Source organism: Liolophura sinensis, chromosome 8 (genome assembly GCF_032854445.1).
Source record: "Liolophura sinensis isolate JHLJ2023 chromosome 8, CUHK_Ljap_v2, whole genome shotgun sequence".
In the NCBI taxonomy this organism is placed as follows: Eukaryota; Metazoa; Mollusca; class Polyplacophora; order Chitonida; family Chitonidae; genus Liolophura; species Liolophura sinensis.
Window position 1 is genome coordinate 16,763,701 of NC_088302.1, and position 22,907 is coordinate 16,786,607.

A 22,907-nucleotide genomic window follows, 5' to 3' on the forward strand; every position below is an offset into this window, starting at 1 on the left:
ATAAAATGCATGGAATATCAGAACAAGTGCACCAAACAGTGAAGAGGCTGGATGGCCGTTTGAACGAAGACAACAAACTCCCTGCCATCCCACGTCTGTCTTGGCTTAGATGGACCATACAAGTCACACTAGGGGCGATAACTCATATCCACATTTCCCCACCCACCAGTGTACATAGCGTGTGGCTGCGTGTGTGTGTCCGCATTGGGAGCATCGTCCCAACCCCTGTTCCATGTCAACCACTATACTTGTACTTCATTTTCTTTGCACCTAAATTTTGTTGGCAAAATATCATTTTAGTATGAGAAAAAAACGAAAATCCACAGGCTGTGAGCGCACCCATTTAGATAGCGTCTACTGAAAAAACCACGATTAAATACGTTGGTTCTACGTCTTGGGCTACACGTTTATATGCAAATATCAAGAGCCCATCATGCGGCAAAGGTGCACGTCGGCCTTGTATAAAGCAAGACGGCATGGCTGCTACTCTCGTACTTGCTTCGGCAGTACATATACTAAAATTGGAACGATACAGAGAAGATTAGCATGGCCCCTGCGCAAGGATGACACGCAAATTCGTGAAGCGTTCCATATTTTTCTTTTCTTTTCTTTTCTTTTCTCTTCAGCCCCAGTCTCTCCCAGCGCTTGTAACAGACTTTTGTTCTCCCAGCGTTTTTAAAAGATCGTCTGGATGTCCTGGAGCAGAAAAACAAAAAAGCAAGAATTCGGATTCATATCGTTGGTTCAATTCAGTTTATCCTTATTTATCTGGGTACATACATCTTGGTATTAATGAAGAAAAAGAGAGAGAGAGAAAAAAAGAAAAAAAAAAAAAAAAAAAGAGGTTGCTAGCCTACAGCACCCGGTGTTCCCAGGCGGTCACCCATCCAAGTACTAACCGGGCTCGACGTTGCTTAACTTCGGTGTTCGGACGAGAACCGGTGTTTTCAACGTGATATGGCCGTAGGCACTGGTTTGGGTAAAACTTTGCTATATATTGGTGGTGAAATAAAATGCATGGAATATCAGAACAAGTGCACCAAACAGTGAAGAGGCTGGATGGCCGTTTGAACGAAGACAACAAACTCCCTGCCATCCCACGTCTGTCTTGGCTTAGATGGACCATACAAGTCACACTAGGGGCGATAACTCATATCCACATTTCCCCACCCACCATGGGTACATACATCTTGGTATTAATGAAGAAAAAGAGAGAGAGAGAAAAAAAAAACAAAAAAAGAGGTTGCTAGCCTACAGCACCCGGTGTTCCCAGGCGGTCACCCATCCAAGTACTAACCGGGCTCGACGTTGCTTAACTTCGGTGTTCGGACGAGAACCGGTGTTTTCAACGTGATATGGCCGTAGGCTCTTGTTGGGGTAAAACTTTGCTATATATTGGTGGTGAAATAAAATGCATGGAATATCAGAACAAGTGCACCAAACAGTGAAGAGGCTGGATGGCCGTTTGAACGAAGACAACAAACTCCCTGCCATCCCACGTCTGTCTTGGCTTAGATGGACCATACAAGTCACACTAGGGGCGATAACTCATATCCACATTTCCCCACCCACCAGTGTACATAGCGTGTGGCTGCGTGTGTGTGTCCGCATTGGGAGCATCGTCCCAACCCCTGTTCCATGTCAACCACTATACTTGTACTTCATTTTCTTTGCACCTAAATTTTGTTGGCAAAATATCATTTTAGTATGAGAAAAAAACGAAAATCCACAGGCTGTGAGCGCACCCATTTAGATAGCGTCTACTGAAAAAACCACGATTAAATACGTTGGTTCTACGTTTTGGGCTACACGTTTATATGCAAATATCAAGAGCCCATCATGCGGCAAAGGTGCACGTCGGCCTTGTATAAAGCAAGACGGCATGGCTGCTACTCTCGTACTTGCTTCGGCAGTACATATACTAAAATTGGAACGATACAGAGAAGATTAGCATGGCCCCTGCGCAAGGATGACACGCAAATTCGTGAAGCGTTCCATATTTTTCTTTTCTTTTCTTTTCTTTTCTCTTCAGCCCCAGTCTCTCCCAGCGCTTGTAACAGACTTTTGTTCTCCCAGCGTTTTTAAAAGATCGTCTGGATGTCCTGGAGCAGAAAAACAAAAAAGCAAGAATTCGGATTCATATCGTTGGTTCAATTCAGTTTATCCTTATTTATCTGGGTACATACATCTTGGTATTAATGAAGAAAAAGAGAGAGAGAGAAAAAAAGAAAAAAAAAAAAAAAAAAAGAGGTTGCTAGCCTACAGCACCCGGTGTTCCCAGGCGGTCACCCATCCAAGTACTAACCGGGCTCGACGTTGCTTAACTTCGGTGTTCGGACGAGAACCGGTGTTTTCAACGTGATATGGCCGTAGGCTCTTGTTGGGGTAAAACTTTGCTATATATTGGTGGTGAAATAAAATGCATGGAATATCAGAACAAGTGCACCAAACAGTGAAGAGGCTGGATGGCCGTTTGAACGAAGACAACAAACTCCCTGCCATCCCACGTCTGTCTTGGCTTAGATGGACCATACAAGTCACACTAGGGGCGATAACTCATATCCACATTTCCCCACCCACCATGGGTACATACATCTTGGTATTAATGAAGAAAAAGAGAGAGAGAGAAAAAAAAACAAAAAAAAAAAAAAAAGAGGTTGCTAGCCTACAGCACCCGGTGTTCCCAGGCGGTCACCCATCCAAGTACTAACCGGGCTCGACGTTGCTTAACTTCGGTGTTCGGACGAGAACCGGTGTTTTCAACGTGATATGGCCGTAGGCTCTTGTTGGGGTAAAACTTTGCTATATATTGGTGGTGAAATAAAATGCATGGAATATCAGAACAAGTGCACCAAACAGTGAAGAGGCTGGATGGCCGTTTGAACGAAGACAACAAACTCCCTGCCATCCCACGTCTGTCTTGGCTTAGATGGACCATACAAGTCACACTAGGGGCGATAACTCATATCCACATTTCCCCACCCACCAGTGTACATAGCGTGTGGCTGCGTGTGTGTGTCCGCATTGGGAGCATCGTCCCAACCCCTGTTCCATGTCAACCACTATACTTGTACTTCATTTTCTTTGCACCTAAATTTTGTTGGCAAAATATCATTTTAGTATGAGAAAAAAACGAAAATCCACAGGCTGTGAGCGCACCCATTTAGATAGCGTCTACTGAAAAAACCACGATTAAATACGTTGGTTCTACGTTTTGGGCTACACGTTTATATGCAAATATCAAGAGCCCATCATGCGGCAAAGGTGCACGTCGGCCTTGTATAAAGCAAGACGGCATGGCTGCTACTCTCGTACTTGCTTCGGCAGTACATATACTAAAATTGGAACGATACAGAGAAGATTAGCATGGCCCCTGCGCAAGGATGACACGCAAATTCGTGAAGCGTTCCATATTTTTCTTTTCTTTTCTTTTCTTTTCTCTTCAGCCCCAGTCTCTCCCAGCGCTTGTAACAGACTTTTGTTCTCCCAGCGTTTTTAAAAGATCGTCTGGATGTCCTGGAGCAGAAAAACAAAAAAGCAAGAATTCGGATTCATATCGTTGGTTCAATTCAGTTTATCCTTATTTATCTGGGTACATACATCTTGGTATTAATGAAGAAAAAGAGAGAGAGAGAAAAAAAGAAAAAAAAAAAAAAAAAAAGAGGTTGCTAGCCTACAGCACCCGGTGTTCCCAGGCGGTCACCCATCCAAGTACTAACCGGGCTCGACGTTGCTTAACTTCGGTGTTCGGACGAGAACCGGTGTTTTCAACGTGATATGGCCGTAGGCACTGGTTTGGGTAAAACTTTGCTATATATTGGTGGTGAAATAAAATGCATGGAATATCAGAACAAGTGCACCAAACAGTGAAGAGGCTGGATGGTCGTTTGAACGAAGACAACAAACTCCCTGCCATCCCACGTCTGTCTTGGCTTAGATGGACCATACAAGTCACACTAGGGGCGATAACTCATATCCACATTTCCCCACCCACCATGGGTACATACATCTTGGTATTAATGAAGAAAAAGAGAGAGAGAGAAAAAAAAAACAAAAAAAGAGGTTGCTAGCCTACAGCACCCGGTGTTCCCAGGCGGTCACCCATCCAAGTACTAACCGGGCTCGACGTTGCTTAACTTCGGTGTTCGGACGAGAACCGGTGTTTTCAACGTGATATGGCCGTAGGCTCTTGTTGGGGTAAAACTTTGCTATATATTGGTGGTGAAATAAAATGCATGGAATATCAGAACAAGTGCACCAAACAGTGAAGAGGCTGGATGGCCGTTTGAACGAAGACAACAAACTCCCTGCCATCCCACGTCTGTCTTGGCTTAGATGGACCATACAAGTCACACTAGGGGCGATAACTCATATCCACATTTCCCCACCCACCAGTGTACATAGCGTGTGGCTGCGTGTGTGTGTCCGCATTGGGAGCATCGTCCCAACCCCTGTTCCATGTCAACCACTATACTTGTACTTCATTTTCTTTGCACCTAAATTTTGTTGGCAAAATATCATTTTAGTATGAGAAAAAAACGAAAATCCACAGGCTGTGAGCGCACCCATTTAGATAGCGTCTACTGAAAAAACCACGATTAAATACGTTGGTTCTACGTTTTGGGCTACACGTTTATATGCAAATATCAAGAGCCCATCATGCGGCAAAGGTGCACGTCGGCCTTGTATAAAGCAAGACGGCATGGCTGCTACTCTCGTACTTGCTTCGGCAGTACATATACTAAAATTGGAACGATACAGAGAAGATTAGCATGGCCCCTGCGCAAGGATGACACGCAAATTCGTGAAGCGTTCCATATTTTTCTTTTCTTTTCTTTTCTTTTCTCTTCAGCCCCAGTCTCTCCCAGCGCTTGTAACAGACTTTTGTTCTCCCAGCGTTTTTAAAAGATCGTCTGGATGTCCTGGAGCAGAAAAACAAAAAAGCAAGAATTCGGATTCATATCGTTGGTTCAATTCAGTTTATCCTTATTTATCTGGGTACATACATCTTGGTATTAATGAAGAAAAAGAGAGAGAGAGAAAAAAAGAAAAAAAAAAAAAAAAAAAGAGGTTGCTAGCCTACAGCACCCGGTGTTCCCAGGCGGTCACCCATCCAAGTACTAACCGGGCTCGACGTTGCTTAACTTCGGTGTTCGGACGAGAACCGGTGTTTTCAACGTGATATGGCCGTAGGCTCTTGTTGGGGTAAAACTTTGCTATATATTGGTGGTGAAATAAAATGCATGGAATATCAGAACAAGTGCACCAAACAGTGAAGAGGCTGGATGGCCGTTTGAACGAAGACAACAAACTCCCTGCCATCCCACGTCTGTCTTGGCTTAGATGGACCATACAAGTCACACTAGGGGCGATAACTCATATCCACATTTCCCCACCCACCAGTGTACATAGCGTGTGGCTGCGTGTGTGTGTCCGCATTGGGAGCATCGTCCCAACCCCTGTTCCATGTCAACCACTATACTTGTACTTCATTTTCTTTGCACCTAAATTTTGTTGGCAAAATATCATTTTAGTATGAGAAAAAAACGAAAATCCACAGGCTGTGAGCGCACCCATTTAGATAGCGTCTACTGAAAAAACCACGATTAAATACGTTGGTTCTACGTTTTGGGCTACACGTTTATATGCAAATATCAAGAGCCCATCATGCGGCAAAGGTGCACGTCGGCCTTGTATAAAGCAAGACGGCATGGCTGCTACTCTCGTACTTGCTTCGGCAGTACATATACTAAAATTGGAACGATACAGAGAAGATTAGCATGGCCCCTGCGCAAGGATGACACGCAAATTCGTGAAGCGTTCCATATTTTTCTTTTCTTTTCTTTTCTTTTCTCTTCAGCCCCAGTCTCTCCCAGCGCTTGTAACAGACTTTTGTTCTCCCAGCGTTTTTAAAAGATCGTCTGGATGTCCTGGAGCAGAAAAACAAAAAAGCAAGAATTCGGATTCATATCGTTGGTTCAATTCAGTTTATCCTTATTTATCTGGGTACATACATCTTGGTATTAATGAAGAAAAAGAGAGAGAGAGAAAAAAAGAAAAAAAAAAAAAAAAAAAAGAGGTTGCTAGCCTACAGCACCCGGTGTTCCCAGGCGGTCACCCATCCAAGTACTAACCGGGCTCGACGTTGCTTAACTTCGGTGTTCGGACGAGAACCGGTGTTTTCAACGTGATATGGCCGTAGGCTCTTGTTGGGGTAAAACTTTGCTATATATTGGTGGTGAAATAAAATGCATGGAATATCAGAACAAGTGCACCAAACAGTGAAGAGGCTGGATGGCCGTTTGAACGAAGACAACAAACTCCCTGCCATCCCACGTCTGTCTTGGCTTAGATGGACCATACAAGTCACACTAGGGGCGATAACTCATATCCACATTTCCCCACCCACCATGGGTACATACATCTTGGTATTAATGAAGAAAAAGAGAGAGAGAGAAAAAAAAACAAAAAAAAAAAAAAAAGAGGTTGCTAGCCTACAGCACCCGGTGTTCCCAGGCGGTCACCCATCCAAGTACTAACCGGGCTCGACGTTGCTTAACTTCGGTGTTCGGACGAGAACCGGTGTTTTCAACGTGATATGGCCGTATGCTCTTGTTGGGGTAAAACTTTGCTATATATTGGTGGTGAAATAAAATGCATGGAATATCAGAACAAGTGCACCAAACAGTGAAGAGGCTGGATGGCCGTTTGAACGAAGACAACAAACTCCCTGCCATCCCACGTCTGTCTTGGCTTAGATGGACCATACAAGTCACACTAGGGGCGATAACTCATATCCACATTTCCCCACCCACCAGTGTACATAGCGTGTGGCTGCGTGTGTGTGTCCGCATTGGGAGCATCGTCCCAACCCCTGTTCCATGTCAACCACTATACTTGTACTTCATTTTCTTTGCACCTAAATTTTGTTGGCAAAATATCATTTTAGTATGAGAAAAAAACGAAAATCCACAGGCTGTGAGCGCACCCATTTAGATAGCGTCTACTGAAAAAACCACGATTAAATACGTTGGTTCTACGTTTTGGGCTACACGTTTATATGCAAATATCAAGAGCCCATCATGCGGCAAAGGTGCACGTCGGCCTTGTATAAAGCAAGACGGCATGGCTGCTACTCTCGTACTTGCTTCGGCAGTACATATACTAAAATTGGAACGATACAGAGAAGATTAGCATGGCCCCTGCGCAAGGATGACACGCAAATTCGTGAAGCGTTCCATATTTTTCTTTTCTTTTCTTTTCTTTTCTCTTCAGCCCCAGTCTCTCCCAGCGCTTGTAACAGACTTTTGTTCTCCCAGCGTTTTTAAAAGATCGTCTGGATGTCCTGGAGCAGAAAAACAAAAAAGCAAGAATTCGGATTCATATCGTTGGTTCAATTCAGTTTATCCTTATTTATCTGGGTACATACATCTTGGTATTAATGAAGAAAAAGAGAGAGAGAGAAAAAAAGAAAAAAAAAAAAAAAAAAAGAGGTTGCTAGCCTACAGCACCCGGTGTTCCCAGGCGGTCACCCATCCAAGTACTAACCGGGCTCGACGTTGCTTAACTTCGGTGTTCGGACGAGAACCGGTGTTTTCAACGTGATATGGCCGTAGGCACTGGTTTGGGTAAAACTTTGCTATATATTGGTGGTGAAATAAAATGCATGGAATATCAGAACAAGTGCACCAAACAGTGAAGAGGCTGGATGGTCGTTTGAACGAAGACAACAAACTCCCTGCCATCCCACGTCTGTCTTGGCTTAGATGGACCATACAAGTCACACTAGGGGCGATAACTCATATCCACATTTCCCCACCCACCATGGGTACATACATCTTGGTATTAATGAAGAAAAAGAGAGAGAGAGAAAAAAAAAACAAAAAAAGAGGTTGCTAGCCTACAGCACCCGGTGTTCCCAGGCGGTCACCCATCCAAGTACTAACCGGGCTCGACGTTGCTTAACTTCGGTGTTCGGACGAGAACCGGTGTTTTCAACGTGATATGGCCGTAGGCTCTTGTTGGGGTAAAACTTTGCTATATATTGGTGGTGAAATAAAATGCATGGAATATCAGAACAAGTGCACCAAACAGTGAAGAGGCTGGATGGCCGTTTGAACGAAGACAACAAACTCCCTGCCATCCCACGTCTGTCTTGGCTTAGATGGACCATACAAGTCACACTAGGGGCGATAACTCATATCCACATTTCCCCACCCACCAGTGTACATAGCGTGTGGCTGCGTGTGTGTGTCCGCATTGGGAGCATCGTCCCAACCCCTGTTCCATGTCAACCACTATACTTGTACTTCATTTTCTTTGCACCTAAATTTTGTTGGCAAAATATCATTTTAGTATGAGAAAAAAACGAAAATCCACAGGCTGTGAGCGCACCCATTTAGATAGCGTCTACTGAAAAAACCACGATTAAATACGTTGGTTCTACGTTTTGGGCTACACGTTTATATGCAAATATCAAGAGCCCATCATGCGGCAAAGGTGCACGTCGGCCTTGTATAAAGCAAGACGGCATGGCTGCTACTCTCGTACTTGCTTCGGCAGTACATATACTAAAATTGGAACGATACAGAGAAGATTAGCATGGCCCCTGCGCAAGGATGACACGCAAATTCGTGAAGCGTTCCATATTTTTCTTTTCTTTTCTTTTCTTTTCTCTTCAGCCCCAGTCTCTCCCAGCGCTTGTAACAGACTTTTGTTCTCCCAGCGTTTTTAAAAGATCGTCTGGATGTCCTGGAGCAGAAAAACAAAAAAGCAAGAATTCGGATTCATATCGTTGGTTCAATTCAGTTTATCCTTATTTATCTGGGTACATACATCTTGGTATTAATGAAGAAAAAGAGAGAGAGAGAAAAAAAGAAAAAAAAAAAAAAAAAAAGAGGTTGCTAGCCTACAGCACCCGGTGTTCCCAGGCGGTCACCCATCCAAGTACTAACCGGGCTCGACGTTGCTTAACTTCGGTGTTCGGACGAGAACCGGTGTTTTCAACGTGATATGGCCGTAGGCACTGGTTTGGGTAAAACTTTGCTATATATTGGTGGTGAAATAAAATGCATGGAATATCAGAACAAGTGCACCAAACAGTGAAGAGGCTGGATGGCCGTTTGAACGAAGACAACAAACTCCCTGCCATCCCACGTCTGTCTTGGCTTAGATGGACCATACAAGTCACACTAGGGGCGATAACTCATATCCACATTTCCCCACCCACCAGTGTACATAGTGTGTGGCTGCGTGTGTGTGTCCGCATTGGGAGCATCGTCCCAACCCCTGTTCCATGTCAACCACTATACTTGTACTTCATTTTCTTTGCACCTAAATTTTGTTGGCAAAATATCATTTTAGTATGAGAAAAAAACGAAAATCCACAGGCTGTGAGCGCACCCATTTAGATAGTGTCTACTGAAAAAACCACGATTAAATACGTTGGTTCTACGTTTTGGGCTACACGTTTATATGCAAATATCAAGAGCCCATCATGCGGCAAAGGTGCACGTCGGCCTTGTATAAAGCAAGACGGCATGGCTGCTACTCTCGTACTTGCTTCGGCAGTACATATACTAAAATTGGAACGATACAGAGAAGATTAGCATGGCCCCTGCGCAAGGATGACACGCAAATTCGTGAAGCGTTCCATATTTTTCTTTTCTTTTCTTTTCTTTTCTCTTCAGCCCCAGTCTCTCCCAGCGCTTGTAACAGACTTTTGTTCTCCCAGCGTTTTTAAAAGATTGTCTGGATGTCCTGGAGCAGAAAAACAAAAAAGCAAGAATTCGGATTCATATCGTTGGTTCAATTCAGTTTATCCTTATTTATCTGGGTACATACATCTTGGTATTAATGAAGAAAAAGAGAGAGAGAGAAAAAAAGAAAAAAAAAAAAAAAAAAGAGGTTGCTAGCCTACAGCACCCGGTGTTCCCAGGCGGTCACCCATCCAAGTACTAACCGGGCTCGACGTTGCTTAACTTCGGTGTTCGGACGAGAACCGGTGTTTTCAACGTGATATGGCCGTAGGCACTGGTTTGGGTAAAACTTTGCTATATATTGGTGGTGAAATAAAATGCATGGAATATCAGAACAAGTGCACCAAACAGTGAAGAGGCTGGATGGCCGTTTGAACGAAGACAACAAACTCCCTGCCATCCCACGTCTGTCTTGGCTTAGATGGACCATACAAGTCACACTAGGGGCGATAACTCATATCCACATTTCCCCACCCACCATGGGTACATACATCTTGGTATTAATGAAGAAAAAGAGAGAGAGAGAAAAAAAAAACAAAAAAAGAGGTTGCTAGCCTACAGCACCCGGTGTTCCCAGGCGGTCACCCATCCAAGTACTAACCGGGCTCGACGTTGCTTAACTTCGGTGTTCAGACGAGAACCGGTGTTTTCAACGTGATATGGCCGTAGGCTCTTGTTGGGGTAAAACTTTGCTATATATTGGTGGTGAAATAAAATGCATGGAATATCAGAACAAGTGCACCAAACAGTGAAGAGGCTGGATGGCCGTTTGAACGAAGACAACAAACTCCCTGCCATCCCACGTCTGTCTTGGCTTAGATGGACCATACAAGTCACACTAGGGGCGATAACTCATATCCACATTTCCCCACCCACCAGTGTACATAGCGTGTGGCTGCGTGTGTGTGTCCGCATTGGGAGCATCGTCCCAACCCCTGTTCCATGTCAACCACTATACTTGTACTTCATTTTCTTTGCACCTAAATTTTGTTGGCAAAATATCATTTTAGTATGAGAAAAAAAACGAAAATCCACAGGCTGTGAGCGCACCCATTTAGATAGCGTCTACTGAAAAAACCACGATTAAATACGTTGGTTCTACGTTTTGGGCTACACGTTTATATGCAAATATCAAGAGCCCATCATGCGGCAAAGGTGCACGTCGGCCTTGTATAAAGCAAGACGGCATGGCTGCTACTCTCGTACTTGCTTCGGCAGTACATATACTAAAATTGGAACGATACAGAGAAGATTAGCATGGCCCCTGCGCAAGGATGACACGCAAATTCGTGAAGCGTTCCATATTTTTCTTTTCTTTTCTTTTCTTTTCTCTTCAGCCCCAGTCTCTCCCAGCGCTTGTAACAGACTTTTGTTCTCCCAGCGTTTTTAAAAGATCGTCTGGATGTCCTGGAGCAGAAAAACAAAAAAGCAAGAATTCGGATTCATATCGTTGGTTCAATTCAGTTTATCCTTATTTATCTGGGTACATACATCTTGGTATTAATGAAGAAAAAGAGAGAGAGAGAAAAAAAGAAAAAAAAAAAAAAAAAAAAAGAGGTTGCTAGCCTACAGCACCCGGTGTTCCCAGGCGGTCACCCATCCAAGTACTAACCGGGCTCGACGTTGCTTAACTTCGGTGTTCGGACGAGAACCGGTGTTTTCAACGTGATATGGCCGTAGGCACTGGTTTGGGTAAAACTTTGCTATATATTGGTGGTGAAATAAAATGCATGGAATATCAGAACAAGTGCACCAAACAGTGAAGAGGCTGGATGGCCGTTTGAACGAAGACAACAAACTCCCTGCCATCCCACGTCTGTCTTGGCTTAGATGGACCATACAAGTCACACTAGGGGCGATAACTCATATCCACATTTCCCCACCCACCATGGGTACATACATCTTGGTATTAATGAAGAAAAAGAGAGAGAGAGAAAAAAAAAAACAAAAAAAGAGGTTGCTAGCCTACAGCACCCGGTGTTCCCAGGCGGTCACCCATCCAAGTACTAACCGGGCTCGACGTTGCTTAACTTCGGTGTTCGGACGAGAACCGGTGTTTTCAACGTGATATGGCCGTAGGCTCTTGTTGGGGTAAAACTTTGCTATATATTGGTGGTGAAATAAAATGCATGGAATATCAGAACAAGTGCACCAAACAGTGAAGAGGCTGGATGGCCGTTTGAACGAAGACAACAAACTCCCTGCCATCCCACGTCTGTCTTGGCTTAGATGGACCATACAAGTCACACTAGGGGCGATAACTCATATCCACATTTCCCCACCCACCAGTGTACATAGCGTGTGGCTGCGTGTGTGTGTCCGCATTGGGAGCATCGTCCCAACCCCTGTTCCATGTCAACCACTATACTTGTACTTCATTTTCTTTGCACCTAAATTTTGTTGGCAAAATATCATTTTAGTATGAGAAAAAAACGAAAATCCACAGGCTGTGAGCGCACCCATTTAGATAGCGTCTACTGAAAAAACCACGATTAAATACGTTGGTTCTACGTTTTGGGCTACACGTTTATATGCAAATATCAAGAGCCCATCATGCGGCAAAGGTGCACGTCGGCCTTGTATAAAGCAAGACGGCATGGCTGCTACTCTCGTACTTGCTTCGGCAGTACATATACTAAAATTGGAACGATACAGAGAAGATTAGCATGGCCCCTGCGCAAGGATGACACGCAAATTCGTGAAGCGTTCCATATTTTTCTTTTCTTTTCTTTTCTTTTCTCTTCAGCCCCAGTCTCTCCCAGCGCTTGTAACAGACTTTTGTTCTCCCAGCGTTTTTAAAAGATCGTCTGGATGTCCTGGAGCAGAAAAACAAAAAAGCAAGAATTCGGATTCATATCGTTGGTTCAATTCAGTTTATCCTTATTTATCTGGGTACATACATCTTGGTATTAATGAAGAAAAAGAGAGAGAGAGAAAAAAAGAAAAAAAAAAAAAAAAAAAGAGGTTGCTAGCCTACAGCACCCGGTGTTCCCAGGCGGTCACCCATCCAAGTACTAACCGGGCTCGACGTTGCTTAACTTCGGTGTTCGGACGAGAACCGGTGTTTTCAACGTGATATGGCCGTAGGCACTGGTTTGGGTAAAACTTTGCTATATATTGGTGGTGAAATAAAATGCATGGAATATCAGAACAAGTGCACCAAACAGTGAAGAGGCTGGATGGCCGTTTGAACGAAGACAACAAACTCCCTGCCATCCCACGTCTGTCTTGGCTTAGATGGACCATACAAGTCACACTAGGGGCGATAACTCATATCCACATTTCCCCACCCACCAGTGTACATAGCGTGTGGCTGCGTGTGTGTGTCCGCATTGGGAGCATCGTCCCAACCCCTGTTCCATGTCAACCACTATACTTGTACTTCATTTTCTTTGCACCTAAATTTTGTTGGCAAAATATCATTTTAGTATGAGAAAAAAACGAAAATCCACAGGCTGTGAGCGCACCCATTTAGATAGTGTCTACTGAAAAAACCACGATTAAATACGTTGGTTCTACGTTTTGGGCTACACGTTTATATGCAAATATCAAGAGCCCATCATGCGGCAAAGGTGCACGTCGGCCTTGTATAAAGCAAGACGGCATGGCTGCTACTCTCGTACTTGCTTCGGCAGTACATATACTAAAATTGGAACGATACAGAGAAGATTAGCATGGCCCCTGCGCAAGGATGACACGCAAATTCGTGAAGCGTTCCATATTTTTCTTTTCTTTTCTTTTCTTTTCTCTTCAGCCCCAGTCTCTCCCAGCGCTTGTAACAGACTTTTGTTCTCCCAGCGTTTTTAAAAGATCGTCTGGATGTCCTGGAGCAGAAAAACAAAAAAGCAAGAATTCGGATTCATATCGTTGGTTCAATTCAGTTTATCCTTATTTATCTGGGTACATACATCTTGGTATTAATGAAGAAAAAGAGAGAGAGAGAAAAAAAGAAAAAAAAAAAAAAAAAAGAGGTTGCTAGCCTACAGCACCCGGTGTTCCCAGGCGGTCACCCATCCAAGTACTAACCGGGCTCGACGTTGCTTAACTTCGGTGTTCGGACGAGAACCGGTGTTTTCAACGTGATATGGCCGTAGGCACTGGTTTGGGTAAAACTTTGCTATATATTGGTGGTGAAATAAAATGCATGGAATATCAGAACAAGTGCACCAAACAGTGAAGAGGCTGGATGGCCGTTTGAACGAAGACAACAAACTCCCTGCCATCCCACGTCTGTCTTGGCTTAGATGGACCATACAAGTCACACTAGGGGCGATAACTCATATCCACATTTCCCCACCCACCATGGGTACATACATCTTGGTATTAATGAAGAAAAAGAGAGAGAGAGAAAAAAAAAACAAAAAAAGAGGTTGCTAGCCTACAGCACCCGGTGTTCCCAGGCGGTCACCCATCCAAGTACTAACCGGGCTCGACGTTGCTTAACTTCGGTGTTCAGACGAGAACCGGTGTTTTCAACGTGATATGGCCGTAGGCTCTTGTTGGGGTAAAACTTTGCTATATATTGGTGGTGAAATAAAATGCATGGAATATCAGAACAAGTGCACCAAACAGTGAAGAGGCTGGATGGCCGTTTGAACGAAGACAACAAACTCCCTGCCATCCCACGTCTGTCTTGGCTTAGATGGACCATACAAGTCACACTAGGGGCGATAACTCATATCCACATTTCCCCACCCACCAGTGTACATAGCGTGTGGCTGCGTGTGTGTGTCCGCATTGGGAGCATCGTCCCAACCCCTGTTCCATGTCAACCACTATACTTGTACTTCATTTTCTTTGCACCTAAATTTTGTTGGCAAAATATCATTTTAGTATGAGAAAAAAACGAAAATCCACAGGCTGTGAGCGCACCCATTTAGATAGCGTCTACTGAAAAAACCACGATTAAATACGTTGGTTCTACGTTTTGGGCTACACGTTTATATGCAAATATCAAGAGCCCATCATGCGGCAAAGGTGCACGTCGGCCTTGTATAAAGCAAGACGGCATGGCTGCTACTCTCGTACTTGCTTCGGCAGTACATATACTAAAATTGGAACGATACAGAGAAGATTAGCATGGCCCCTGCGCAAGGATGACACGCAAATTCGTGAAGCGTTCCATATTTTTCTTTTCTTTTCTTTTCTTTTCTCTTCAGCCCCAGTCTCTCCCAGCGCTTGTAACAGACTTTTGTTCTCCCAGCGTTTTTAAAAGATCGTCTGGATGTCCTGGAGCAGAAAAACAAAAAAGCAAGAATTCGGATTCATATCGTTGGTTCAATTCAGTTTATCCTTATTTATCTGGGTACATACATCTTGGTATTAATGAAGAAAAAGAGAGAGAGAGAAAAAAAGAAAAAAAAAAAAAAAAAAAGAGGTTGCTAGCCTACAGCACCCGGTGTTCCCAGGCGGTCACCCATCCAAGTACTAACCGGGCTCGACGTTGCTTAACTTCGGTGTTCGGACGAGAACCGGTGTTTTCAACGTGATATGGCCGTAGGCACTGGTTTGGGTAAAACTTTGCTATATATTGGTGGTGAAATAAAATGCATGGAATATCAGAACAAGTGCACCAAACAGTGAAGAGGCTGGATGGCCGTTTGAACGAAGACAACAAACTCCCTGCCATCCCACGTCTGTCTTGGCTTAGATGGACCATACAAGTCACACTAGGGGCGATAACTCATATCCACATTTCCCCACCCACCATGGGTACATACATCTTGGTATTAATGAAGAAAAAGAGAGAGAGAGAAAAAAAAAACAAAAAAAGAGGTTGCTAGCCTACAGCACCCGGTGTTCCCAGGCGGTCACCCATCCAAGTACTAACCGGGCTCGACGTTGCTTAACTTCGGTGTTCGGACGAGAACCGGTGTTTTCAACGTGATATGGCCGTAGGCTCTTGTTGGGGTAAAACTTTGCTATATATTGGTGGTGAAATAAAATGCATGGAATATCAGAACAAGTGCACCAAACAGTGAAGAGGCTGGATGGCCGTTTGAACGAAGACAACAAACTCCCTGCCATCCCACGTCTGTCTTGGCTTAGATGGACCATACAAGTCACACTAGGGGCGATAACTCATATCCACATTTCCCCACCCACCAGTGTACATAGCGTGTGGCTGCGTGTGTGTGTCCGCATTGGGAGCATCGTCCCAACCCCTGTTCCATGTCAACCACTATACTTGTACTTCATTTTCTTTGCACCTAAATTTTGTTGGCAAAATATCATTTTAGTATGAGAAAAAAACGAAAATCCACAAGGCTGTGAGCGCACCCATTTAGATAGCGTCTACTGAAAAAACCACGATTAAATACGTTGGTTCTACGTTTTGGGCTACACGTTTATATGCAAATATCAAGAGCCCATCATGCGGCAAAGGTGCACGTCGGCCTTGTATAAAGCAAGACGGCATGGCTGCTACTCTCGTACTTGCTTCGGCAGTACATATACTAAAATTGGAACGATACAGAGAAGATTAGCATGGCCCCTGCGCAAGGATGACACGCAAATTCGTGAAGCGTTCCATATTTTTCTTTTCTTTTCTTTTCTTTTCTCTTCAGCCCCAGTCTCTCCCAGCGCTTGTAACAGACTTTTGTTCTCCCAGCGTTTTTAAAAGATCGTCTGGATGTCCTGGAGCAGAAAAACAAAAAAGCAAGAATTCGGATTCATATCGTTGGTTCAATTCAGTTTATCCTTATTTATCTGGGTACATACATCTTGGTATTAATGAAGAAAAAGAGAGAGAGAGAAAAAAAGAAAAAAAAAAAAAAAAAAAGAGGTTGCTAGCCTACAGCACCCGGTGTTCCCAGGCGGTCACCCATCCAAGTACTAACCGGGCTCGACGTTGCTTAACTTCGGTGTTCGGACGAGAACCGGTGTTTTCAACGTGATATGGCCGTAGGCACTGGTTTGGGTAAAACTTTGCTATATATTGGTGGTGAAATAAAATGCATGGAATATCAGAACAAGTGCACCAAACAGTGAAGAGGCTGGATGGCCGTTTGAACGAAGACAACAAACTCCCTGCCATCCCACGTCTGTCTTGGCTTAGATGGACCATACAAGTCACACTAGGGGCGATAACTCATATCCACATTTCCCCACCCACCAGTGTACATAGCGTGTGGCTGCGTGTGTGTGTCCGCATTGGGAGCATCGTCCCAACCCCTGTTCCATGTCAACCACTATACTTGTACTTCATTTTCTTTGCACCTAAATTTTGTTGGCAAAAATATCATTTTAGTATGAGAAAAAAACGAAAATCCACAGGCTGTGAGCGCACCCATTTAGATAGTGTCTACTGAAAAAACCACGATTAAATACGTTGGTTCTACGTTTTGGGCTACACGTTTATATGCAAATATCAAGAGCCCATCATGCGGCAAAGGTGCACGTCAGCCTTGTATAAAGCAAGACGGCATGGCTGCTACTCTCGTACTTGCTTCGGCAGTACATATACTAAAATTGGAACGATACAGAGAAGATTAGCATGGCCCCTGCGCAAGGATGACACGCAAATTCGTGAAGCGTTCCATATTTTTCTTTTCTTTTCTTTTCTTTTCTCTTCAGCCCCAGTCTCTCCCAGCGCTTGTAACAGACTTTTGTTCTCCCAGCGTTTTTAAAAGATCGTCTGGATGTCCTGGAGCAGAAAAACAAAAAAGCAAGAATTCGGATTCATATCGTTGGTTCAATTCAGTTTATCCTTATTTATCTGGGTACATACATCTTGGTATTAATGAAGAAAAAGAGAGAGAGAGAAAAAAAGAAAAAAAAAAAAAAAAAAAAGAGGTTGCTAGCCTACAGCACCCGGTGTTCCCAGGCGGTCACCCATCCAAGTACTAACCGGGCTCGACGTTGCTTAACTTCGGTGTTCGGACGAGAACCGGTGTTTTCAACGTGATATGGCCGTAGGCACTGGTTTGGGTAAAACTTTGCTATATATTGGTGGTGAAATAAAATGCATGGAATATCAGAACAAGTGCACCAAACAGTGAAGAGGCTGGATGGCCGTTTGAACGAAGACAACAAACTCCCTGCCATCCCACGTCTGTCTTGGCTTAGATGGACCATACAAGTCACACTAGGGGCGATAACTCATATCCACATTTCCCCACCCACCATGGGTACATACATCTAGGTATTAATGAAGAAAAAGAGAGAGAGAGAGAAAAAAAAAAACAAAAAAAGAGGTTGCTAGCCTACAGCACCCGGTGTTCCCAGGCGGTCACCCATCCAAGTACTAACCGGGCTCGACGTTGCTTAACTTCGGTGTTCAGACGAGAACCGGTGTTTTCAACGTGATATGGCCATAGGCTCTTGTTGGGGTAAAACTTTGCTATATATTGGTGGTGAAATAAAATGCATGGAATATCAGAACAAGTGCACCAAACAGTGAAGAGGCTGGATGGCCGTTTGAACGAAGACAACAAACTCCCTGCCATCCCACGTCTGTCTTGGCTTAGATGGACCATACAAGTCACACTAGGGGCGATAACTCATATCCACATTTCCCCACCCACCAGTGTACATAGCGTGTGGCTGCGTGTGTGTGTCCGCATTGGGAGCATCGTCCCAACCCCTGTTCCATGTCAACCACTATACTTGTACTTCATTTTCTTTGCACCTAAATTTTGTTGGCAAAATATCATTTTAGTATGAGAAAAAAACGAAAATCCACAGGCTGTGAGCGCACCCATTTAGATAGCGTCTACTGAAAAAACCACGATTAAATACGTTGGTTCTACGTTTTGGGCTACACGTTTATATGCAAATATCAAGAGCCCATCATGCGGCAAAGGTGCACGTCGGCCTTGTATAAAGCAAGACGGCATGGCTGCTACTCTCGTACTTGCTTCGGCAGTACATATACTAAAATTGGAACGATACAGAGAAGATTAGCATGGCCCCCTGCGCAAGGATGACACGCAAATTCGTGAAGCGTTCCATATTTTTCTTTTCTTTTCTTTTCTTTTCTCTTCAGCCCCAGTCTCTCCCAGCGCTTGTAACAGACTTTTGTTCTCCCAGCGTTTTTAAAAGATCGTCTGGATGTCCTGGAGCAGAAAAACAAAAAAGCAAGAATTCGGATTCATATCGTTGGTTCAATTCAGTTTATCCTTATTTATCTGGGTACATACATCTTGGTATTAATGAAGAAAAAGAGAGAGAGAGAAAAAAAGAAAAAAAAAAAAAAAAAAGAGGTTGCTAGCCTACAGCACCCGGTGTTCCCAGGCGGTCACCCATCCAAGTACTAACCGGGCTCGACGTTGCTTAACTTCGGTGTTCGGACGAGAACCGGTGTTTTCAACGTGATATGGCCGTAGGCACTGGTTTGGGTAAAACTTTGCTATATATTGGTGGTGAAATAAAATGCATGGAATATCAGAACAAGTGCACCAAACAGTGAAGAGGCTGGATGGCCGTTTGAACGAAGACAACAAACTCCCTGCCATCCCACGTCTGTCTTGGCTTAGATGGACCATACAAGTCACACTAGGGGCGATAACTCATATCCACATTTCCCCACCCACCATGGGTACATACATCTTGGTATTAATGAAGAAAAAGAGAGAGAGAGAAAAAAAAAACAAAAAAAGAGGTTGCTAGCCTACAGCACCCGGTGTTCCCAGGCGGTCACCCATCCAAGTACTAACCGGGCTCGACGTTGCTTAACTTCGGTGTTCGGACGAGAACCGGTGTTTTCAACGTGATATGGCCGTAGGCTCTTGTTGGGGTAAAACTTTGCTATATATTGGTGGTGAAATAAAATGCATGGAATATCAGAACAAGTGCACCAAACAGTGAAGAGGCTGGATGGCCGTTTGAACGAAGACAACAAACTCCCTGCCATCCCACGTCTGTCTTGGCTTAGATGGACCATACAAGTCACACTAGGGGCGATAACTCATATCCACATTTCCCCACCCACCAGTGTACATAGCGTGTGGCTGCGTGTGTGTGTCCGCATTGGGAGCATCGTCCCAACCCCTGTTCCATGTCAACCACTATACTTGTACTTCATTTTCTTTGCACCTAAATTTTGTTGGCAAAATATCATTTTAGTATGAGAAAAAAACGAAAATCCACAGGCTGTGAGCGCACCCATTTAGATAGCGTCTACTGAAAAAACCACGATTAAATACGTTGGTTCTACGTTTTGGGCTACACGTTTATATGCAAATATCAAGAGCCCATCATGCGGCAAAGGTGCACGTCGGCCTTGTATAAAGCAAGACGGCATGGCTGCTACTCTCGTACTTGCTTCGGCAGTACATATACTAAAATTGGAACGATACAGAGAAGATTAGCATGGCCCCTGCGCAAGGATGACACGCAAATTCGTGAAGCGTTCCATATTTTTCTTTTCTTTTCTTTTCTTTTCTCTTCAGCCCCAGTCTCTCCCAGCGCTTGTAACAGACTTTTGTTCTCCCAGCGTTTTTAAAAGATCGTCTGGATGTCCTGGAGCAGAAAAACAAAAAAGCAAGAATTCGGATTCATATCGTTGGTTCAATTCAGTTTATCCTTATTTATCTGGGTACATACATCTTGGTATTAATGAAGAAAAAGAGAGAGAGAGAAAAAAAGAAAAAAAAAAAAAAAAAAAGAGGTTGCTAGCCTACAGCACCCGGTGTTCCCAGGCGGTCACCCATCCAAGTACTAACCGGGCTCGACGTTGCTTAACTTCGGTGTTCGGACGAGAACCGGTGTTTTCAACGTGATATGGCCGTAGGCTCTTGTTGGGGTAAAACTTTGCTATATATTGGTGGTGAAATAAAATGCATGGAATATCAGAACAAGTGCACCAAACAGTGAAGAGGCTGGATGGCCGTTTGAACGAAGACAACAAACTCCCTGCCATCCCACGTCTGTCTTGGCTTAGATGGACCATACAAGTCACACTAGGGGCGATAACTCATATCCACATTTCCCCACCCACCAGTGTACATAGCGTGTGGCTGCGTGTGTGTGTCCGCATTGGGAGCATCGTCCCAACCCCTGTTCCATGTCAACCACTATACTTGTACTTCATTTTCTTTGCACCTAAATTTTGTTGGCAAAATATCATTTTAGTATGAGAAAAAAACGAAAATCCACAGGCTGTGAGCGCACCCATTTAGATAGCGTCTACTGAAAAAACCACGATTAAATACGTTGGTTCTACGTTTTGGGCTACACGTTTATATGCAAATATCAAGAGCCCATCATGCGGCAAAGGTGCACGTCGGCCTTGTATAAAGCAAGACGGCATGGCTGCTACTCTCGTACTTGCTTCGGCAGTACATATACTAAAATTGGAACGATACAGAGAAGATTAGCATGGCCCCTGCGCAAGGATGACACGCAAATTCGTGAAGCGTTCCATATTTTTCTTTTCTTTTCTTTTCTTTTCTCTTCAGCCCCAGTCTCTCCCAGCGCTTGTAACAGACTTTTGTTCTCCCAGCGTTTTTAAAAGATCGTCTGGATGTCCTGGAGCAGAAAAACAAAAAAGCAAGAATTCGGATTCATATCGTTGGTTCAATTCAGTTTATCCTTATTTATCTGGGTACATACATCTTGGTATTAATGAAGAAAAAGAGAGAGAGAGAAAAAAAGAAAAAAAAAAAAAAAAAAAAGAGGTTGCTAGCCTACAGCACCCGGTGTTCCCAGGCGGTCACCCATCCAAGTACTAACCGGGCTCGACGTTGCTTAACTTCGGTGTTCGGACGAGAACCGGTGTTTTCAACGTGATATGGCCGTAGGCACTGGTTTGGGTAAAACTTTGCTATATATTGGTGGTGAAATAAAATGCATGGAATATCAGAACAAGTGCACCAAACAGTGAAGAGGCTGGATGGCCGTTTGAACGAAGACAACAAACTCCCTGCCATCCCACGTCTGTCTTGGCTTAGATGGACCATACAAGTCACACTAGGGGCGATAACTCATATCCACATTTCCCCACCCACCATGGGTACATACATCTTGGTATTAATGAAGAAAAAGAGAGAGAGAGAAAAAAAAAACAAAAAAAGAGGTTGCTAGCCTACAGCACCCGGTGTTCCCAGGCGGTCACCCATCCAAGTACTAACCGGGCTCGACGTTGCTTAACTTCGGTGTTCGGACGAGAACCGGTGTTTTCAACGTGATATGGCCGTAGGCTCTTGTTGGGGTAAAACTTTGCTATATATTGGTGGTGAAATAAAATGCATGGAATATCAGAACAAGTGCACCAAACAGTGAAGAGGCTGGATGGCCGTTTGAACGAAGACAACAAACTCCCTGCCATCCCACGTCTGTCTTGGCTTAGATGGACCATACAAGTCACACTAGGGGCGATAACTCATATCCACATTTCCCCACCCACCAGTGTACATAGCGTGTGGCTGCGTGTGTGTGTCCGCATTGGGAGCATCGTCCCAACCCCTGTTCCATGTCAACCACTATACTTGTACTTCATTTTCTTTGCACCTAAATTTTGTTGGCAAAATATCATTTTAGTATGAGAAAAAAACGAAAATCCACAGGCTGTGAGCGCACCCATTTAGATAGCGTCTACTGAAAAAACCACGATTAAATACGTTGGTTCTACGTTTTGGGCTACACGTTTATATGCAAATATCAAGAGCCCATCATGCGGCAAAGGTGCACGTCGGCCTTGTATAAAGCAAGACGGCATGGCTGCTACTCTCGTACTTGCTTCGGCAGTACATATACTAAAATTGGAACGATACAGAGAAGATTAGCATGGCCCCTGCGCAAGGATGACACGCAAATTCGTGAAGCGTTCCATATTTTTCTTTTCTTTTCTTTTCTTTTCTCTTCAGCCCCAGTCTCTCCCAGCGCTTGTAACAGACTTTTGTTCTCCCAGCGTTTTTAAAAGATCGTCTGGATGTCCTGGAGCAGAAAAACAAAAAAGCAAGAATTCGGATTCATATCGTTGGTTCAATTCAGTTTATCCTTATTTATCTGGGTACATACATCTTGGTATTAATGAAGAAAAAGAGAGAGAGAGAAAAAAAGAAAAAAAAAAAAAAAAAAGAGGTTGCTAGCCTACAGCACCCGGTGTTCCCAGGCGGTCACCCATCCAAGTACTAACCGGGCTCGACGTTGCTTAACTTCGGTGTTCGGACGAGAACCGGTGTTTTCAACGTGATATGGCCGTAGGCA

The 22,907-nt window shown here is 44.0% G+C and overlaps 48 non-coding genes across 48 annotated transcripts; 18 read left to right on the forward strand and 30 right to left on the reverse strand.

Annotated features, from left to right (window-relative positions):
- The first annotated feature begins 491 nt into the window (after window positions 1-491).
- Window positions 492-598, forward strand: LOC135474413 (U6 spliceosomal RNA). The gene has a single exon (XR_010444896.1). It is a non-coding gene; the product is annotated as a U6 spliceosomal RNA (small nuclear RNA).
- Window positions 599-850: 252 nt separating this feature from the next.
- Window positions 851-969, reverse strand: LOC135474154 (5S ribosomal RNA). Its single transcript, XR_010444648.1, has one exon. It is a non-coding gene; the product is annotated as a 5S ribosomal RNA (ribosomal RNA).
- Window positions 970-1,248: 279 nt separating this feature from the next.
- Window positions 1,249-1,367, reverse strand: LOC135474155 (5S ribosomal RNA). The gene has a single exon (XR_010444649.1). It is a non-coding gene; the product is annotated as a 5S ribosomal RNA (ribosomal RNA).
- A 530-nt stretch (window positions 1,368-1,897) lies between these two features.
- On the forward strand, window positions 1,898-2,004 carry LOC135474414 (U6 spliceosomal RNA). The gene has a single exon (XR_010444897.1). It is a non-coding gene; the product is annotated as a U6 spliceosomal RNA (small nuclear RNA).
- Window positions 2,005-2,256: 252 nt separating this feature from the next.
- Window positions 2,257-2,375, reverse strand: LOC135474156 (5S ribosomal RNA). Its single transcript, XR_010444650.1, has one exon. It is a non-coding gene; the product is annotated as a 5S ribosomal RNA (ribosomal RNA).
- Window positions 2,376-2,662: 287 nt separating this feature from the next.
- On the reverse strand, window positions 2,663-2,781 carry LOC135474157 (5S ribosomal RNA). Its single transcript, XR_010444651.1, has one exon. It is a non-coding gene; the product is annotated as a 5S ribosomal RNA (ribosomal RNA).
- Window positions 2,782-3,311: 530 nt separating this feature from the next.
- On the forward strand, window positions 3,312-3,418 carry LOC135474415 (U6 spliceosomal RNA). The gene has a single exon (XR_010444898.1). It is a non-coding gene; the product is annotated as a U6 spliceosomal RNA (small nuclear RNA).
- A 252-nt stretch (window positions 3,419-3,670) lies between these two features.
- On the reverse strand, window positions 3,671-3,789 carry LOC135474158 (5S ribosomal RNA). The gene has a single exon (XR_010444652.1). It is a non-coding gene; the product is annotated as a 5S ribosomal RNA (ribosomal RNA).
- A 279-nt stretch (window positions 3,790-4,068) lies between these two features.
- On the reverse strand, window positions 4,069-4,187 carry LOC135474159 (5S ribosomal RNA). Its single transcript, XR_010444653.1, has one exon. It is a non-coding gene; the product is annotated as a 5S ribosomal RNA (ribosomal RNA).
- Window positions 4,188-4,717: 530 nt separating this feature from the next.
- Window positions 4,718-4,824, forward strand: LOC135474417 (U6 spliceosomal RNA). The gene has a single exon (XR_010444899.1). It is a non-coding gene; the product is annotated as a U6 spliceosomal RNA (small nuclear RNA).
- A 252-nt stretch (window positions 4,825-5,076) lies between these two features.
- Window positions 5,077-5,195, reverse strand: LOC135474160 (5S ribosomal RNA). The gene has a single exon (XR_010444654.1). It is a non-coding gene; the product is annotated as a 5S ribosomal RNA (ribosomal RNA).
- A 530-nt stretch (window positions 5,196-5,725) lies between these two features.
- On the forward strand, window positions 5,726-5,832 carry LOC135474419 (U6 spliceosomal RNA). The gene has a single exon (XR_010444901.1). It is a non-coding gene; the product is annotated as a U6 spliceosomal RNA (small nuclear RNA).
- A 253-nt stretch (window positions 5,833-6,085) lies between these two features.
- On the reverse strand, window positions 6,086-6,204 carry LOC135474161 (5S ribosomal RNA). The gene has a single exon (XR_010444655.1). It is a non-coding gene; the product is annotated as a 5S ribosomal RNA (ribosomal RNA).
- Window positions 6,205-6,491: 287 nt separating this feature from the next.
- Window positions 6,492-6,610, reverse strand: LOC135474324 (5S ribosomal RNA). Its single transcript, XR_010444810.1, has one exon. It is a non-coding gene; the product is annotated as a 5S ribosomal RNA (ribosomal RNA).
- Window positions 6,611-7,140: 530 nt separating this feature from the next.
- LOC135474420 (U6 spliceosomal RNA) lies at window positions 7,141-7,247 on the forward strand. Its single transcript, XR_010444902.1, has one exon. It is a non-coding gene; the product is annotated as a U6 spliceosomal RNA (small nuclear RNA).
- A 252-nt stretch (window positions 7,248-7,499) lies between these two features.
- LOC135474163 (5S ribosomal RNA) lies at window positions 7,500-7,618 on the reverse strand. The gene has a single exon (XR_010444657.1). It is a non-coding gene; the product is annotated as a 5S ribosomal RNA (ribosomal RNA).
- Window positions 7,619-7,897: 279 nt separating this feature from the next.
- On the reverse strand, window positions 7,898-8,016 carry LOC135474164 (5S ribosomal RNA). Its single transcript, XR_010444658.1, has one exon. It is a non-coding gene; the product is annotated as a 5S ribosomal RNA (ribosomal RNA).
- A 530-nt stretch (window positions 8,017-8,546) lies between these two features.
- LOC135474421 (U6 spliceosomal RNA) lies at window positions 8,547-8,653 on the forward strand. Its single transcript, XR_010444903.1, has one exon. It is a non-coding gene; the product is annotated as a U6 spliceosomal RNA (small nuclear RNA).
- A 252-nt stretch (window positions 8,654-8,905) lies between these two features.
- LOC135474166 (5S ribosomal RNA) lies at window positions 8,906-9,024 on the reverse strand. The gene has a single exon (XR_010444659.1). It is a non-coding gene; the product is annotated as a 5S ribosomal RNA (ribosomal RNA).
- A 530-nt stretch (window positions 9,025-9,554) lies between these two features.
- Window positions 9,555-9,661, forward strand: LOC135474422 (U6 spliceosomal RNA). Its single transcript, XR_010444904.1, has one exon. It is a non-coding gene; the product is annotated as a U6 spliceosomal RNA (small nuclear RNA).
- A 251-nt stretch (window positions 9,662-9,912) lies between these two features.
- LOC135474167 (5S ribosomal RNA) lies at window positions 9,913-10,031 on the reverse strand. Its single transcript, XR_010444660.1, has one exon. It is a non-coding gene; the product is annotated as a 5S ribosomal RNA (ribosomal RNA).
- A 279-nt stretch (window positions 10,032-10,310) lies between these two features.
- LOC135474297 (5S ribosomal RNA) lies at window positions 10,311-10,429 on the reverse strand. Its single transcript, XR_010444786.1, has one exon. It is a non-coding gene; the product is annotated as a 5S ribosomal RNA (ribosomal RNA).
- Window positions 10,430-10,960: 531 nt separating this feature from the next.
- On the forward strand, window positions 10,961-11,067 carry LOC135474423 (U6 spliceosomal RNA). Its single transcript, XR_010444905.1, has one exon. It is a non-coding gene; the product is annotated as a U6 spliceosomal RNA (small nuclear RNA).
- A 254-nt stretch (window positions 11,068-11,321) lies between these two features.
- Window positions 11,322-11,440, reverse strand: LOC135474168 (5S ribosomal RNA). Its single transcript, XR_010444661.1, has one exon. It is a non-coding gene; the product is annotated as a 5S ribosomal RNA (ribosomal RNA).
- Window positions 11,441-11,720: 280 nt separating this feature from the next.
- Window positions 11,721-11,839, reverse strand: LOC135474169 (5S ribosomal RNA). The gene has a single exon (XR_010444662.1). It is a non-coding gene; the product is annotated as a 5S ribosomal RNA (ribosomal RNA).
- Window positions 11,840-12,369: 530 nt separating this feature from the next.
- On the forward strand, window positions 12,370-12,476 carry LOC135474424 (U6 spliceosomal RNA). The gene has a single exon (XR_010444906.1). It is a non-coding gene; the product is annotated as a U6 spliceosomal RNA (small nuclear RNA).
- Window positions 12,477-12,728: 252 nt separating this feature from the next.
- Window positions 12,729-12,847, reverse strand: LOC135474170 (5S ribosomal RNA). The gene has a single exon (XR_010444663.1). It is a non-coding gene; the product is annotated as a 5S ribosomal RNA (ribosomal RNA).
- Window positions 12,848-13,377: 530 nt separating this feature from the next.
- Window positions 13,378-13,484, forward strand: LOC135474425 (U6 spliceosomal RNA). Its single transcript, XR_010444907.1, has one exon. It is a non-coding gene; the product is annotated as a U6 spliceosomal RNA (small nuclear RNA).
- A 251-nt stretch (window positions 13,485-13,735) lies between these two features.
- Window positions 13,736-13,854, reverse strand: LOC135474171 (5S ribosomal RNA). Its single transcript, XR_010444664.1, has one exon. It is a non-coding gene; the product is annotated as a 5S ribosomal RNA (ribosomal RNA).
- Window positions 13,855-14,133: 279 nt separating this feature from the next.
- LOC135474298 (5S ribosomal RNA) lies at window positions 14,134-14,252 on the reverse strand. Its single transcript, XR_010444787.1, has one exon. It is a non-coding gene; the product is annotated as a 5S ribosomal RNA (ribosomal RNA).
- A 530-nt stretch (window positions 14,253-14,782) lies between these two features.
- Window positions 14,783-14,889, forward strand: LOC135474426 (U6 spliceosomal RNA). Its single transcript, XR_010444908.1, has one exon. It is a non-coding gene; the product is annotated as a U6 spliceosomal RNA (small nuclear RNA).
- A 252-nt stretch (window positions 14,890-15,141) lies between these two features.
- LOC135474172 (5S ribosomal RNA) lies at window positions 15,142-15,260 on the reverse strand. Its single transcript, XR_010444665.1, has one exon. It is a non-coding gene; the product is annotated as a 5S ribosomal RNA (ribosomal RNA).
- A 279-nt stretch (window positions 15,261-15,539) lies between these two features.
- LOC135474173 (5S ribosomal RNA) lies at window positions 15,540-15,658 on the reverse strand. Its single transcript, XR_010444666.1, has one exon. It is a non-coding gene; the product is annotated as a 5S ribosomal RNA (ribosomal RNA).
- Window positions 15,659-16,189: 531 nt separating this feature from the next.
- On the forward strand, window positions 16,190-16,296 carry LOC135474427 (U6 spliceosomal RNA). The gene has a single exon (XR_010444909.1). It is a non-coding gene; the product is annotated as a U6 spliceosomal RNA (small nuclear RNA).
- A 252-nt stretch (window positions 16,297-16,548) lies between these two features.
- LOC135474175 (5S ribosomal RNA) lies at window positions 16,549-16,667 on the reverse strand. Its single transcript, XR_010444668.1, has one exon. It is a non-coding gene; the product is annotated as a 5S ribosomal RNA (ribosomal RNA).
- Window positions 16,668-17,198: 531 nt separating this feature from the next.
- On the forward strand, window positions 17,199-17,305 carry LOC135474428 (U6 spliceosomal RNA). The gene has a single exon (XR_010444910.1). It is a non-coding gene; the product is annotated as a U6 spliceosomal RNA (small nuclear RNA).
- A 253-nt stretch (window positions 17,306-17,558) lies between these two features.
- LOC135474176 (5S ribosomal RNA) lies at window positions 17,559-17,677 on the reverse strand. The gene has a single exon (XR_010444669.1). It is a non-coding gene; the product is annotated as a 5S ribosomal RNA (ribosomal RNA).
- Window positions 17,678-17,959: 282 nt separating this feature from the next.
- On the reverse strand, window positions 17,960-18,078 carry LOC135474321 (5S ribosomal RNA). The gene has a single exon (XR_010444808.1). It is a non-coding gene; the product is annotated as a 5S ribosomal RNA (ribosomal RNA).
- A 530-nt stretch (window positions 18,079-18,608) lies between these two features.
- Window positions 18,609-18,716, forward strand: LOC135474494 (U6 spliceosomal RNA). The gene has a single exon (XR_010444971.1). It is a non-coding gene; the product is annotated as a U6 spliceosomal RNA (small nuclear RNA).
- Window positions 18,717-18,967: 251 nt separating this feature from the next.
- Window positions 18,968-19,086, reverse strand: LOC135474177 (5S ribosomal RNA). Its single transcript, XR_010444670.1, has one exon. It is a non-coding gene; the product is annotated as a 5S ribosomal RNA (ribosomal RNA).
- A 279-nt stretch (window positions 19,087-19,365) lies between these two features.
- On the reverse strand, window positions 19,366-19,484 carry LOC135474178 (5S ribosomal RNA). Its single transcript, XR_010444671.1, has one exon. It is a non-coding gene; the product is annotated as a 5S ribosomal RNA (ribosomal RNA).
- Window positions 19,485-20,014: 530 nt separating this feature from the next.
- LOC135474430 (U6 spliceosomal RNA) lies at window positions 20,015-20,121 on the forward strand. The gene has a single exon (XR_010444912.1). It is a non-coding gene; the product is annotated as a U6 spliceosomal RNA (small nuclear RNA).
- A 252-nt stretch (window positions 20,122-20,373) lies between these two features.
- LOC135474179 (5S ribosomal RNA) lies at window positions 20,374-20,492 on the reverse strand. Its single transcript, XR_010444672.1, has one exon. It is a non-coding gene; the product is annotated as a 5S ribosomal RNA (ribosomal RNA).
- Window positions 20,493-21,022: 530 nt separating this feature from the next.
- On the forward strand, window positions 21,023-21,129 carry LOC135474431 (U6 spliceosomal RNA). The gene has a single exon (XR_010444913.1). It is a non-coding gene; the product is annotated as a U6 spliceosomal RNA (small nuclear RNA).
- A 253-nt stretch (window positions 21,130-21,382) lies between these two features.
- Window positions 21,383-21,501, reverse strand: LOC135474180 (5S ribosomal RNA). The gene has a single exon (XR_010444673.1). It is a non-coding gene; the product is annotated as a 5S ribosomal RNA (ribosomal RNA).
- A 279-nt stretch (window positions 21,502-21,780) lies between these two features.
- On the reverse strand, window positions 21,781-21,899 carry LOC135474182 (5S ribosomal RNA). The gene has a single exon (XR_010444674.1). It is a non-coding gene; the product is annotated as a 5S ribosomal RNA (ribosomal RNA).
- Window positions 21,900-22,429: 530 nt separating this feature from the next.
- Window positions 22,430-22,536, forward strand: LOC135474433 (U6 spliceosomal RNA). Its single transcript, XR_010444914.1, has one exon. It is a non-coding gene; the product is annotated as a U6 spliceosomal RNA (small nuclear RNA).
- Window positions 22,537-22,787: 251 nt separating this feature from the next.
- On the reverse strand, window positions 22,788-22,906 carry LOC135474183 (5S ribosomal RNA). The gene has a single exon (XR_010444675.1). It is a non-coding gene; the product is annotated as a 5S ribosomal RNA (ribosomal RNA).
- Between the last annotated feature and the right edge of the window lies 1 nt (window position 22,907).